The following is a 13,321-nucleotide window of genomic DNA, read 5'->3' as shown; positions in this document are numbered from 1 at the left end:
ATTCCACTGAAATTCAAAAACAGTTCACGCACAAATCGATTTTAAAAAAATATTTTTTTGAAAAAATTTATGAAACGAAAAAAATCTCAAAAATGATTTCCTGTTGCGCGAATGAATAAACTTAAGCCTACTAATAACAAAAATAATATTTATTCCTTTCAAATATTGAAATGGGGTCATGTACAAACCACTTTGAAAAAATTGTTGAAAACAAATTTTCTCAGCTACAAAATTTTCTTCAGGCCCATTTTGATAGGACTTGCGGTTTCCAAGCAAAATCGTGAAAACCTAAAATGTGAACTTTGACCGCGATTTATTTAAAAATCCATCCGGCGATACTCGTAAATGTTTTGTTCCAGAACCTGCAGGAGTCTACAATTTGGAATTTTTACAATTTGTTCCCTTATACATGTGACAGAACTTTAGATTCTTGGGGCATTACTATTGGCATACTTAAATTCATTGTACATACACAGAATGGTTTGGTTACAACAACCAAATTCTTTCTCCTGTGGTATATGTATGTATGTATTCACTGAAATTTTTGACATGGCAAAGTGCCCATAAAACGGGAGGGAGGTCTCTTCTTGTTCTTCTTTTAACATAGTTGAATGTAATTTGAATATTTGAATGCATTCAACTGTTATATGTACTTACAGAAAATGCTGCTGCAATATTCTTCCTTGTATGGTGATTGACCAAAAATCTCAAAAGTTGGCAAAAATACCACAAATAAGAAACCTAAGCAGATTTTTAAGCACTTAAGTAAATTACGCTTATTTTGCTTTCCCTCATTCTTATTGTGATGTGGGTTGTTTAAATTAAATATTAAAAGGTCTTAAAACCAAAAATGCGATAAAGCTATTTCTAAAATTAGTTAAAAAAGGAAAATGGGGATAAAATTGCTTTAAGTAATTATACAGTGATTAGTATTTCAATTTAAAATCCTTTTAAATTCGATGAAGCGGAGGATTTAATAAATATAAAGCTTTATTCGCGCCAAAAAAAATCCTTTTAAGAAGACTCTTCATCGTAATTTGGCTTAACGATCCTTGGCTTTTATTGTTTGGCTTCCTCCATAACTCATTGACTTTTCTTTTGTGTCAATAGATATAAACAACCCATTTCACCCATGTGAATTTCATTGAAATTTTAGGTGTCAGTATAAAATAGATTTAATTTTTTTCATATTCTTTTTTGAATAAAAACCCATCTACTTTCTTCTGCAATCCAAAATGTAGAAAATTATTAATCAAATCTATTTATAAATGCATTTCGAATAGTGCATTTTACATTCAGCCCATTGAGAGGTGAAAGAACTACACACACACCCCACCCTCACTTTGCAATTACAAATCAGGCGACACCAAAAAAAAATAAAATAAAAAGACCGTACTTTTTTTATACCCACATACTCGTAAATGTATAATTCAGTTAAATTTGAAAGCAACGCCAAATCGAATGATGCAAATAACAAACAAACAAACCCCTCAGTGGAGCGCATTTACACAGCTACGACGTACTATGGCGTATAATGACATTTTTCTTTATTGGGCCAATTTAAAATTCCGCTTGAGTCTATCTATCAGCATCAAGCAAACAGCAGAACGTGTGAGAAATGTGAAAATGATAAATCGTAATTCGCATAAACTCATCTCCATTTTCATCAGAGTGCAAAAACGTTTATTTATGTAGTATCTCTGTATTTCCTGAGCATCCCCGCGACAACCCAAACCATTATCATCACGATAAGTCTGAAGCTCTCCTCCTCCCTCTCACAATAACAACAACAACGTGGTAAACAAAGCACGTTTTATAGCCATCTGTTGGATGTTTTTCTCTGCTTTTTCTTCTTTTTTTGATATGTTGCTCAATTCATTCATAGCGAACTTTGTACAGTGCAAAAATGTTTGGGGAAATAATGATATGGAATAAAAGTTTAAGTAGCAATATAAGGTTGAAGAGGGATGTTGTTAAAATTAAAAAAAAAACATGTAAGAAAGTATCCGTCAGCTGTGCCGATATATAACCTCAGCCACCTAAAGAAAAGAAGCCAACGCGATACGCGATCGGTTTCTCCCTTTGAGGGCTATCTTACGTACTGTCCAGTTTAGTTGGTGCCTGCAGGCTTTTTGGAGATTTTGGACCATTATGTCAGGAAGTATGAACTTGTCCCCGAAAGAAGAACTTTTTGGAAAAAAAATCAAAACGATCCGAGACAAGCTGTTATACTGCACTTTTCCCAAATTTTGCGTGGGAGGTGCCCATAGTACGGGACCGATATGGTCCATATTCCAATCTGATGTATGACTTGGTGAAATAAGACGATGTTAAAAGTTTGGAAAAATCAAAAACTCCTTGCGAGTGTTTTCTTGCGAATTTGCAATTTTAGTTGGTACCGCCAAGGTTTCTTGGAGATTTTAGGCCATTATCTCAGGAAGTATGGACTTGCTCCCGAAAAACTTGTACCGTAGTAAAGGGGGCCGCAAGGAAAAACTGCTGTAAAAAAATAAAAAACGATCCGAGAGGAGCTCTTAAACTTCACTTTTTCCGAATTTTGTGTGGCATGTACCCGAAGGAGTGGGCCGATAAAGTCCACATTCGAATTCGATCTGTGCCTGAATTTAATACTACCATATGCAAAGTTATGACCAATTCCCTTCGAGAGTTATCGTGCGCAACATTTTAGAGAAAATTTTCGAACTTTTGTGGGGGAGGTACCAAATTTTGCTGTGCGCACCAGCCAGCAAGGCGGACAGATTTCGTCCAAACATACTTGGAATCCAAACCCACTACTTCTATGAGGCACATTTTTGGTCGTATCAAAGTGTTAGCCTAAAGGCTGAGTGTATAATAGGGTTATGACTTTTTGACATTTTTCCTCAAAAATGATTTCCTGTAGCAGGGATGAATGAACTTTTGCCTATTAATCACTATGCTATCGTTTATTCCATTGACATATAAAAAAAGTTCACGCACAAATCGATTTTAAAAAAATAATTTTTTGAAAAAATATATGAAATGAAAAAAAAAAAATTTCAAAAAGTTATTTTTTTGTTGCACGAATTAATTAATATAAGCCTACTAATAATTATAATAACGTTTATTTCATTCAAATATTAAAAAAGTCGCGAAAAAAGTCACATTGAAAAAATTTTAAATTTTTTGTTTTTTGTTAAAAAATTATATTTTTTTATAAAAGCGTTTACGACATTTTTACGATTCTCAGAATTGAAGAAAAATAGTGAGAAATAAATTTTATGTCATTTTAATTATCTCATGTGGCTCTAAAGTTTATTTTCAATTATATATCTGTTTTCAGTGACTTCAAAAAATTGTCCATAATTTTGATAAATTCAAATTTTAAAATCATTTTGTGCGTGAGGTTTATTCACCGAATCACCTTATAATTATGATTTAATGTAATCTTATGGGAAAACTCATCACGCTATGATACAGGGATATGAGGTTGTAAAAAAGTCATAACCCTAGTATACACCAGTCTTCCCAGTACAGACCTACTTGCTTGAGGGACAGTAGTGAAGTGTGGCACCCGATGTAGAGTTGCTTAATATGTGTATTAGGGTTATGACTTTTTGACTAATAATGCCAAAAATAACGTTCATTCCATTTAATTATTAAAAAGGTCACGCACAAACCACTTTGATTTTTTTGATTGAAAAAATGCTATAAAATTAAAAAACAAATTCTCAAAAAATGATTTCCTGTTGCACGAATGAATGATCTTTTGCCTATTAATAATGGGGATACAATTTTATATGATACTAGCAAAGTGCCCGCTACTTCGTATGCGTTAAATATACAAAACAAATAAACAATATATAATATAGAATGGTGGAAACATTTTGTGTACTAATACGTACCACTTTAGTCCGATTTTCGTCACGCCTACACATCAAGAGCAGTCCACATTTTTTGAGATATTTTAATTGAGGTTCTCAGCGCAAATATGGCCTAACCCAACAACCGCCATCCTCATTTCCAGCTCTATCTGTTCCCCCAAAACCAATTATAGAACTATTTAGTACTTTACATGTAAATGCATAAATACGAACCTCCTCCTAAATTCCCTTCACACAATAACAAATTGTACCAAATCCTGTGTAAATCGGACGTTATAAGCAAATGATAACAGTAATCTTAATTCCAAATCTCACAAATCCAGATCTATCCGTTCACCAATACAAAATTGTACCACACATGGAACCATTTCGTACCCCTAAGTGTACCTAACTCCACATTTTAGGATTCGAGCGCTATAATTGCACCCAAATCCTAATTGTACAAAATGTAGTTCTTTTCGTACTCATAAGTACGAATTTCAAAAACTACTTCCATATCTCAATCCTACACTCCAACAGTAATCTTAATTCCAAATTTCTTGATTCCAACTCTATCCGTTCGCTCAAATCCAAATTGTACCAAATTTAGTACTATTTAGTACTTTTCCTACCCACAACTAAAAATTTTCAAAATTTTATCAATCCTACAATTCAACAGGTATTTTAATTCCAAACTTGAGTATGGCAGCTACATCAGATCACCGAAATCCAAATTGTACCAAATTTAGTACCATTTTGTACTTTTCGCACCCATAAGTACAAATTTTCAAAACTACCTCAGTGCTATGTTCAAACAATAAGCTTAATTCCGAATTTCAGGATTCTAGATATATCCGATAACTCAAATCCAAATTTGGTACCATTTAGTACTATTCGTATCCATAGTACGAATTTCTAAACCTACATCTATCAACACTCCAACATCAACATCACATAAATTAAAATAAAATATCTGTTCACCCAAATGCAAACAGTATCAGATTTGGTACCATTTAGTACTTTTGTACCCATGAGTACGAATTTCTACAACTACCTCAATCCTACACGCCAACAGTAATCTTAATTCCAAATTTCAGGATTACTGCTGCATCCGATCACCGTAATCCAAATTGTACCAAATTTGATACCATTTAGTACTTTTCGTATCCAAAGTACGAATTTCCAAACCTTCCTCTTTCAACACTACAACAATAATTCCGAATTTCAGGATTCCAAATGTGTCCGATCACATAAATTAAAATTTGGTACCATTTAGTACTTTTCGTACCCATAACTAAAAATTTCAAAAACTTCATAAATCCTACTTACCAACAGTAATCCTTATTCCGAATCTCTGGATTCCAGCTATATCCGTTCACCCAAATCCAAATTGTACCAGATATGGTACCATTTAGTACTTTTCGTACACATAAGTACCAATTTTCAAAACTACCTCAGTGCTATGTTCAAACAATAAGCTTAATTCCGAATTTCAGAATTCCAGATACATCCGATAACTCAAATCCAAATTTGGTACCATTTAGTACTATTCGTATCCAAAGTACGAATTTCCAAACCTACCTCTATCAACACTCCAACAGCAATTTTAATTCCGAATTTCACGATTCCAAATGTATCCCAACATTGAAATCTAAATTGTACCAAATTTAGTACTATTTAGTACTTTTCCTACCCATAACTACAAATTTCCAAAACTTTATCAATCCTACACTCCAATAGTACTCCTTATTCCAAATCTCGGAATTTCAGCTATATCCGTTCACCCAAACCCAAATTGTACCAAATTTGGTACTATTTAGTACTATTCGTACCCAGGAGTACGAATATCCACAACTACCTCAAGCCTACACGCCAACAGTAATCTTAATTCCAAATTTCAGAATTACAGCTGCATAAGATCACCATAATCCAAATTGTACCAAGTTTAGTACCATTTAGTGCTTTTTGTTCCCATAGGTCCGAATTTCCAAACCTACCTCTATCCAACACTCCAAAAGTAATCTTAATTTCGAATTTCAGGATTCCAAATGTATCTGATAACCCAAATCCAAATTGTACCAAATTTGGTACCATTTAGTACTTTCCGTTGCCATAAGTACGAATTTCCAAAAGTATGCCAATCCCACACTCCAATAGTAATCTTAATTCCAAATTTCACTATTCCAGCTCTATCCGATCACTTAAATTCATATTGTACCAAATTTGGTACCACTTAGTACTTTTCGTACCCAAAAGTACGAATTTCCAAAATACCTCTATCCTACACTCCGACAGTAATCCTAATTCTAAATTTCAGGATTCCAGGTCCATCCGTTCCCCCAAATCCAAATTGTACCTTATTTGGTACTATTTAGTACCTTCCGTACCCATATGTACGAATTTCGAAAACTACCTCCATATCTCAAACCTACACTCCAACAGTAATAGTAATTCCAAATTTCAGAATTCCAACTTTATCGGTTCGCCCAAATTCACATTTTACCAAATTTAGTACTATTTAGTACTATTCGTACAATTCATTCCAAATTTCAAGATTTTAGCTCTGTCCGTTCACGTTATACCAAATGGTATCAAATTTAGTAACTTTTATTACTCTTCGTACACTTATAGTTCGAATTTCCAAAAACCCTTTGGTACACCTTTCTAACTCTCCATCAGTGAACCTCATTCCAAATTTCAGAATTCTAGCTCTTCGCGTTTGCCTAATACTAAGGGTACCATATTTAGTACCTTTTAGTACTTTTCGTACTGTTCTAGTTCGAATTTCCAAAAACCGAGCCTTATCTGACCTATTCGGACCATGAGTGACCCTCACCCAAAATTTCAAGATTCTAGCTCCAGCCGTTTAGTCTGGGCGTTGATTATCAGTCAGTCAGTCAGTGAGTCAGTGAATCAGTGAGTCAGTGAGTCATCATTATAGATAAATTGATATATGTATATGTAACGAAATGGCGATAAATTTGGTGAGAAACAAAAGCTTATGTCATTTTGGTTATATCGTGTGACTTTAAATGTTGTTTTGAGTTATATATGTGCTTAAAGTGACTCCAAAGATGTTTTAAAAAAACACGTATGTAAAAGCTTTGAAAGCTTTTTGTGGGTGAGCTTTTTTTATAGAATCAGCTTATAATTAAGATTTTATATTATCTTAGGCAAAAGGCCATCAAAATATGATACAGGGATATGAGGTTGTAAAAAAGTCATAACCCTAATGTGTTTACCGCCGAGGAATAGTTGTGCACTGCGTTATATACCTGATATTAGACAGCTTTTGGGGTGCAATAAACGTGTTATGCTAGTGGAATTCAATGCTCATCACGAGCTATGTTATTCAGCCATTGATAATGATCAGAGGGGTACAGCGAACAAAGGGATAGCTCCACATTATCAAGTTGAACGAAGATGCTCCTACAAGGAGATTGTCATAGGTAACATGTCTGGCAAACTGTCCCATCTCTATTAACAGAACACCCGAAATCAATAAGCCAATCAGTCAATCAGTTAATCAAGGGTACAGAGAATTTACCGTGATGAGCTTCGTTGTATGAACCTTGAAGACCCAAGAGTTAGGGAACATGAGCTCGAAAGTCGCGCATTTTATTTTAACCGACAATTTTTAGATCGCCCTAGGCCAATAGAAGCGTGTTACGCCTCCCAGGGTGGTCCCCCTACTGAAGCCAGACATCGATGCCAGCGATGGCGAATAGTTCAGTCTGATCTTCCTCCAGTCGCCAGCAGCGAGGATTCTAGAAGCACTACTCCCCACTCCGTATGGATTCCGGAAAATATACCCTACTATAACATTATTACACGCCATATCGACGTATATCAGTATATAACCTATCGCAGCCTGTTCAACCATGCCAAGCTGTTCGAGGACATAGATAAGACTTCAGAATTCAATTCAATAAGAAGTCGAAAACTCGCAGAGTAAAACAGGGAGTTTCCCAAGGCGGGTTAATACCTTCGGAACTGTTTAACCTCTACCTTTATGAAATTATAGACGACATAAAGATCGTAATGAATCAGTATGTTTGTACGACCATGGAGTCGAACCTATCGTCGATTACATATGTTATTGGCTTAATATCTACATAGCTAACTTAGTGCAGTTCTTTCACCTGAGTAATATGAATATTTTCGGCGCTAAATCGACTGCCACACTGTTCACCATATGGACGGCTGAAATAATGTTCCCCTTGTACATAGTGGTCGATGGTGTTACAATTCCCACCACAAACTTTCCTAAAGTATCGGGTGTAACATGCTCCTGTTCACGTTTCCATGTTGAAGCAATCGTAACCGAGTAGAGGTGAGAATTATGTGTCCAGGCCCCCCTGTGGGGTATGTGTACATTAATTTCATCGAAGTGCAGTTGTGGTGAAACATAATAACTGATAACCCACGAACCCACTGGTTTTCTCGATCATCGTAAAATTGCAGCGTGACCACAGTTGGAGCTGCGTCATGATTTATCTCCTTGAGCCGGCTGCCAGTTCCTGCAGGGGATCTCCTCTACACTAACAACTGCTAGTTGGTCACCCAGAGTTCGATAAAGCCATCTATTGTGGAAGTAAGAAATTCCCTTGATTCCTTATTTTCACAGCAGATGATCTTAGCTCCTCTGTAGGGGGCATCATTACCAAATTGTGTGCGCTTGGGATGTTCCTCTTCGCCGAGAACACAATCTCACGCAGTCTCGACAACTTCCTGAGGTAGTACATTGATCTACGGTACACCCTCTTTTCTTTGGTCAATCGAATGAGGTGGTTGAGGTGGACCCATTCTCAAAAGCATCCTGTTTCTGAAGACCAGTTCTATCGGCTACGGTCGATGGTTGGTTTTTCGGTGCGTCAGATTGTCCTCGCTCCCAGGAGTTGTTTACTGTATGTGCCCACAAATATTCTAGAAGGGACAAGCGGGACTTCTCTAACATCAAAGAGTGCACCTCTATTTAGATTAACTCAAGGCGAAACGACAACGCTAGTAGAGGATTTTTACATGCCTGAAATTTTCAAAAATAACGTCTAGATTACGATGAGGAATATTTTTCCAATTTCTCCCGGTTGAAAATTTCCCCAGTGACTTACTTTTGTTATCAGGATAGATAAACCATCAATAGGGCAGGGTGAAGAATACAAATTATTAGACATCGGACTTTTGCATGTTTTTTATTTCTCATCTGATTGGACTCAAATTTTGGATCTAGGCGTTTTAAGGGTCAACTTTTCGATATTTGGGGTCATATCAAAAACATGCAAAAAATATGCAAAAAATATGCAAAATATATGCAAAAAATATGCAAAAAATATGCCAAAAAATAAGCAAAATATGCAAAAAATATGCAAAATATGCAAAAAAAAAATATGCAAAATATGCAAAAAATATGCAAAATATGCAAAATATGCAAAATATGCAAAAAATATGCAGAATATGCAAAATATGCAAACAGTTTTTGGCCGAAAATCGTCATAAAAGTCGTAAAATTGTCAATTAATGTTAGAAAAATCGTCAAAAATCCTCAAAGTGTTCTAAAATAAGATAGTTGGCCGCTTAACGTCGATTTTTTAGCAGATTATTGTGTTATCGAGACCTCTTACGACAGTGTGGTGTAGGGTATAAAAGAATGGTATTGTAATACAATTTTTTTATTATTAAACTATGCAAAAATATAAAATTTGATAAAATATCAAACGTTCTATGTAAAATTCAATATTTTCTTTGTTATAATTTCTAGCGTTAGGCTGGTTATTGTTCAAAGGGAACAAATCGATGACGGCAACCGCATAAAGTTTTTAGTTTGGTCAGATTTTAAGACTGTCAAAGTTTGAGCACAATTGGAATATGTTAACATGTGCCACTGGGGCCTCGACATTATGAAAATCTAATTTTTTTGGGTATTTAGCAATTTCGGCGACCCATTTTTCTGGAATGGTTAAAGCTTTTTGTCCATATTAAGCATTAAATTAAAGGCCATTCTGTTCTTAACATTTCTTGCTAAACAACAAAATATAAGTATATATAATAAATCTAATACTAAATAGGTATTACAGAATTCGAGATAATAAAGCCACTGTCCCGAAAAACGTGACTAGGTACGCCTTTGTGCGAAAATGGAGACTATTAAAAAAACATTATCTTCATTTTTATCAATTTTTGGAACGAAAACAAATGTCTTTACATTTTGTTCTAAATTAAATTTATTCAAGAGTCAGACATCATGTGGTTTTGGACCTATCTGGGTACAGCTGACTACTTGAAGAACGCTCTGCAATGTAGTTCGCAACTTTCAAGTTGTTTACCATCCTTTGCGCCTCCTGGAAATTCGGAGTTAATGTTTAATCTCTTGAACAACAAGAATTATGCCAGACCTTTTTCCAGGATTTTCGGCATTTGCTCTTTTGGAAGTTTGGATCGAATATTTCTGAAGAAATTTTAATCTTTGCTTTGTTAAGATTTTTGTCGCCTTTTGACTCTTCAGGTCAGCAAGTTCAGGACTAAGATACCACCGATTATTAATTATGTTGTTATTTCCTTTTTCGGAAATTTGTGTGTCAATTTTTTCATATTTCAATACATTTTCAATGAGGTCTAGGTCTTGTTTTCATGCTAAACGTATCGTAGAATCTGAAGAGCCATCTGTCCCGAATACAACCAAGCGTGGCTTCAAGAAAATCGTAACTATGCAATTGTCATTGGTGCTGGACCCCTGTAAGGTGTATATGAACGTTACTAGTATCATTATGGCTACAGTAGAAGCTATCGGAGAGGATCCCTACAAATATAAGATCTCTAGAAGCTTTATCCGTGAACAGCGGAGAATAAACCGTGAAAAATAAACGCAACAGCTTCAAGGAACGAGGCTATTTGTGTACACTGGCATGGAACACTATTACCAGATATTCTCAAAACAGGGAAGAAAAAACGGGTTGCTGTTCTGGTATCACATGGGGGTAATGAACAACTCCTAGATGTTCCTGAAACTGACAGTAGCTCATGGGAGAAACAAGAACTAGCAGTGTACAAATGCCTAGAAAAATGGGGTCTCACCAGCTCGAGCAGATATTAGGTCGAGAGCTTCTGTACCACCGTACAAACTTGTTAGAAAATTGTTGAGAGGGATTTTTGACTGCAAGTTTGGAAGCACATCCGGACATCAACCAAACATATTCAAGCGACTTCTATAAGAATAGTCTGCGATTGCCAAATCCAAGTTCGAAGTAGGCGAGAGTGTTTTAAAACTACTGCCCAACCCACTTCCGAAGAACAAGAGGCCGAAGAAGCACCTTGCGTTTAAATCGTTCGAGACTGGACGCCCCAGAATGTTTTTTCTATTTTATTTATTTATTTATTTGGTATCCCACACCACAACAACTGAGTGTTATAAGTGACAGTTTGGGTTATTGATTTTACAAAACGTATAATGAACAAGATAATGTTTATATAGATATAATATAGGATATATTGGGTAAACATTATCAATAGGTTAAAAATAAATAGAAACAATAGATTGAGTTTAATACAAAAATTAGTGAAAACGATATTCAGAAATATTTTTAGGTCCAAAACAAGACCTAAACCGCATTGATCAAAAAAAGAAATAACAAAATGATAAATCATATGTGGTACCTTAGTCCTGAATTTAATGGTCTGGCATTGTTTGATCTGGTAGTGCAATCATCATCTGATAGTGCAATCAACATCAATTACCAGGAGGGGTAAAGGATGGCAAATATCTTGAAAATTATGAGCGACATAGTCATCTGTACCCAGATGGCTCCAAAGCTAGATTATGTCAGTCCCTTAATGCCCGTAATTTCAAGACGTAGCTATCTATGAGTTCACAGATATCTCCCGTGTAAGCAACAGTTTATAATTTCAATGCATAGGTAACGTTACCGAGTCATAAACGGCCGTGTTACTTACCCCAAGGATTTTACCTGGTTAGTCGTTGGCAATGTGTTAAAAGTTGTAAAACACTTCTATGTGGCAATGATTTTGCGAAATCATGAATGAAAATCACCAATATTACCACATGATATCAAAATTTACACGCCTCGGTAAATGGCATGTAGAAATTACCAAACGCGTAGGTAAAGATAACTAATAGGTAGCTACCTACCCGTTCACCCAGACGTTGAAATTGCGGGCATAAGTAAATTAAAATATGTATGAACAAAATGTATGGTAATGGCCGATATGTCTGATGTGCTTCTACAAAAGGCGAAACATGTCACATAATGGTGGTTGGAATCTTCAGCTTACCTTTTTCACTTGCAAACATCATCGGTCATTAAGCTCGACTCCAACGAGAAATGAATAGAAAAAATAGACCTTCGCCCTAATAGGCAACATTTTCAAATAAAGTAAAATATATTCGTTTTCATTCGCAAAAATTTGATAGCATAGGAAGAAAAAATTTGTTTTTTTTTTAATAGACTCCATTTTTGCCCTAAGGCCTTTTTCGGGACATTGGGTTTATTATCTGGAATTTAGTAACACTTACGTACTTTGTTGTTCAGCAAGAAATGTTAAGAACAGAATAGCTTTTAGTTAAATGCGAAATACGGGCAAGTAGCTTTAACCGTTCCACATGTATGGGTCGTCGAAGTCGCAAACTAGCAAAAAAAAAAATAGATTTTCATTACTTCGAGGCCCCAGTACCACGTTTTAACATATTCGAATTGTGCTCAAACTTTGGCAATCTTAAAATCTAACGATACTAAAAGGTTTAGGCGGCTCCCCGGCTAAAAATTCTGAGATCGATTTGGTCCTTTGAGTTAAAACCAGCCCAATGCTACAAATTAAATTAAGATGCTACAAAAAAGAAAATATTGAATTTTACATAAAACGTTTGATATTTTATAAAATTGTATATTTTTACATAGTTTAATAATAAAAATGGTATTACGATACCATATTTTTATACACTACACCACACTGTCGTAAATGGTCTCAATAACATAATAATCTGCTGAAAAAATCGACGTTATACGGTCAAAAGTCTTAGTTGAGAACACTGTTATGTATTTTTTGATGGTTTTTCCAACTTTAAATGACAATTTAACGACTTTTATGACGATTTTCGACCAAAATCTGTTTGCATATTTTGCATATTTTTTGCATATTCTGCATATTTTTTGCATATTTTGCATATTTTTTGCATATTTTGCATATTTTTTGCATATTTTGCATATTTTGCATATTTTTTGCATATTTTGCATATTTTTTGCATATTTTGTGCATATGCAAAATATGCAAATATGCAAAATAAATACGAAATATGACCCTGCCATTTAATTTAGATTTCTTTGAAACGAATTTTGGTCCAATCAGAATCTTCGTATCTTTAATATTAAAAAATATGCAAATATGCAAAATCCGATGTCTACAAATTATGCATTATTATTTATGCAATATTTGTACCCGTCGCCCATGAGCTGAGTCTCAGATAGATA

The 13,321-nt window shown here is 35.0% G+C and overlaps 1 protein-coding gene across 4 annotated transcripts in view; it reads left to right on the top strand.

Moving 5' to 3' along the window:
• The window catches only part of LOC141387260 (uncharacterized), a 56,973-nt gene that overhangs the window by 25,635 nt on the left and 18,017 nt on the right, over positions 1-13,321 (top strand). The window lies entirely within an intron of this gene.

Source organism: Musca autumnalis, unplaced genomic scaffold, assembly GCF_047663935.1.
Source record: "Musca autumnalis isolate F117 unplaced genomic scaffold, ASM4766393v1 scaffold_5, whole genome shotgun sequence".
NCBI classification, from domain to species: Eukaryota; Metazoa; Arthropoda; class Insecta; order Diptera; family Muscidae; genus Musca; species Musca autumnalis.
This window is presented reverse-complemented; position numbering and strand designations above follow the sequence as displayed.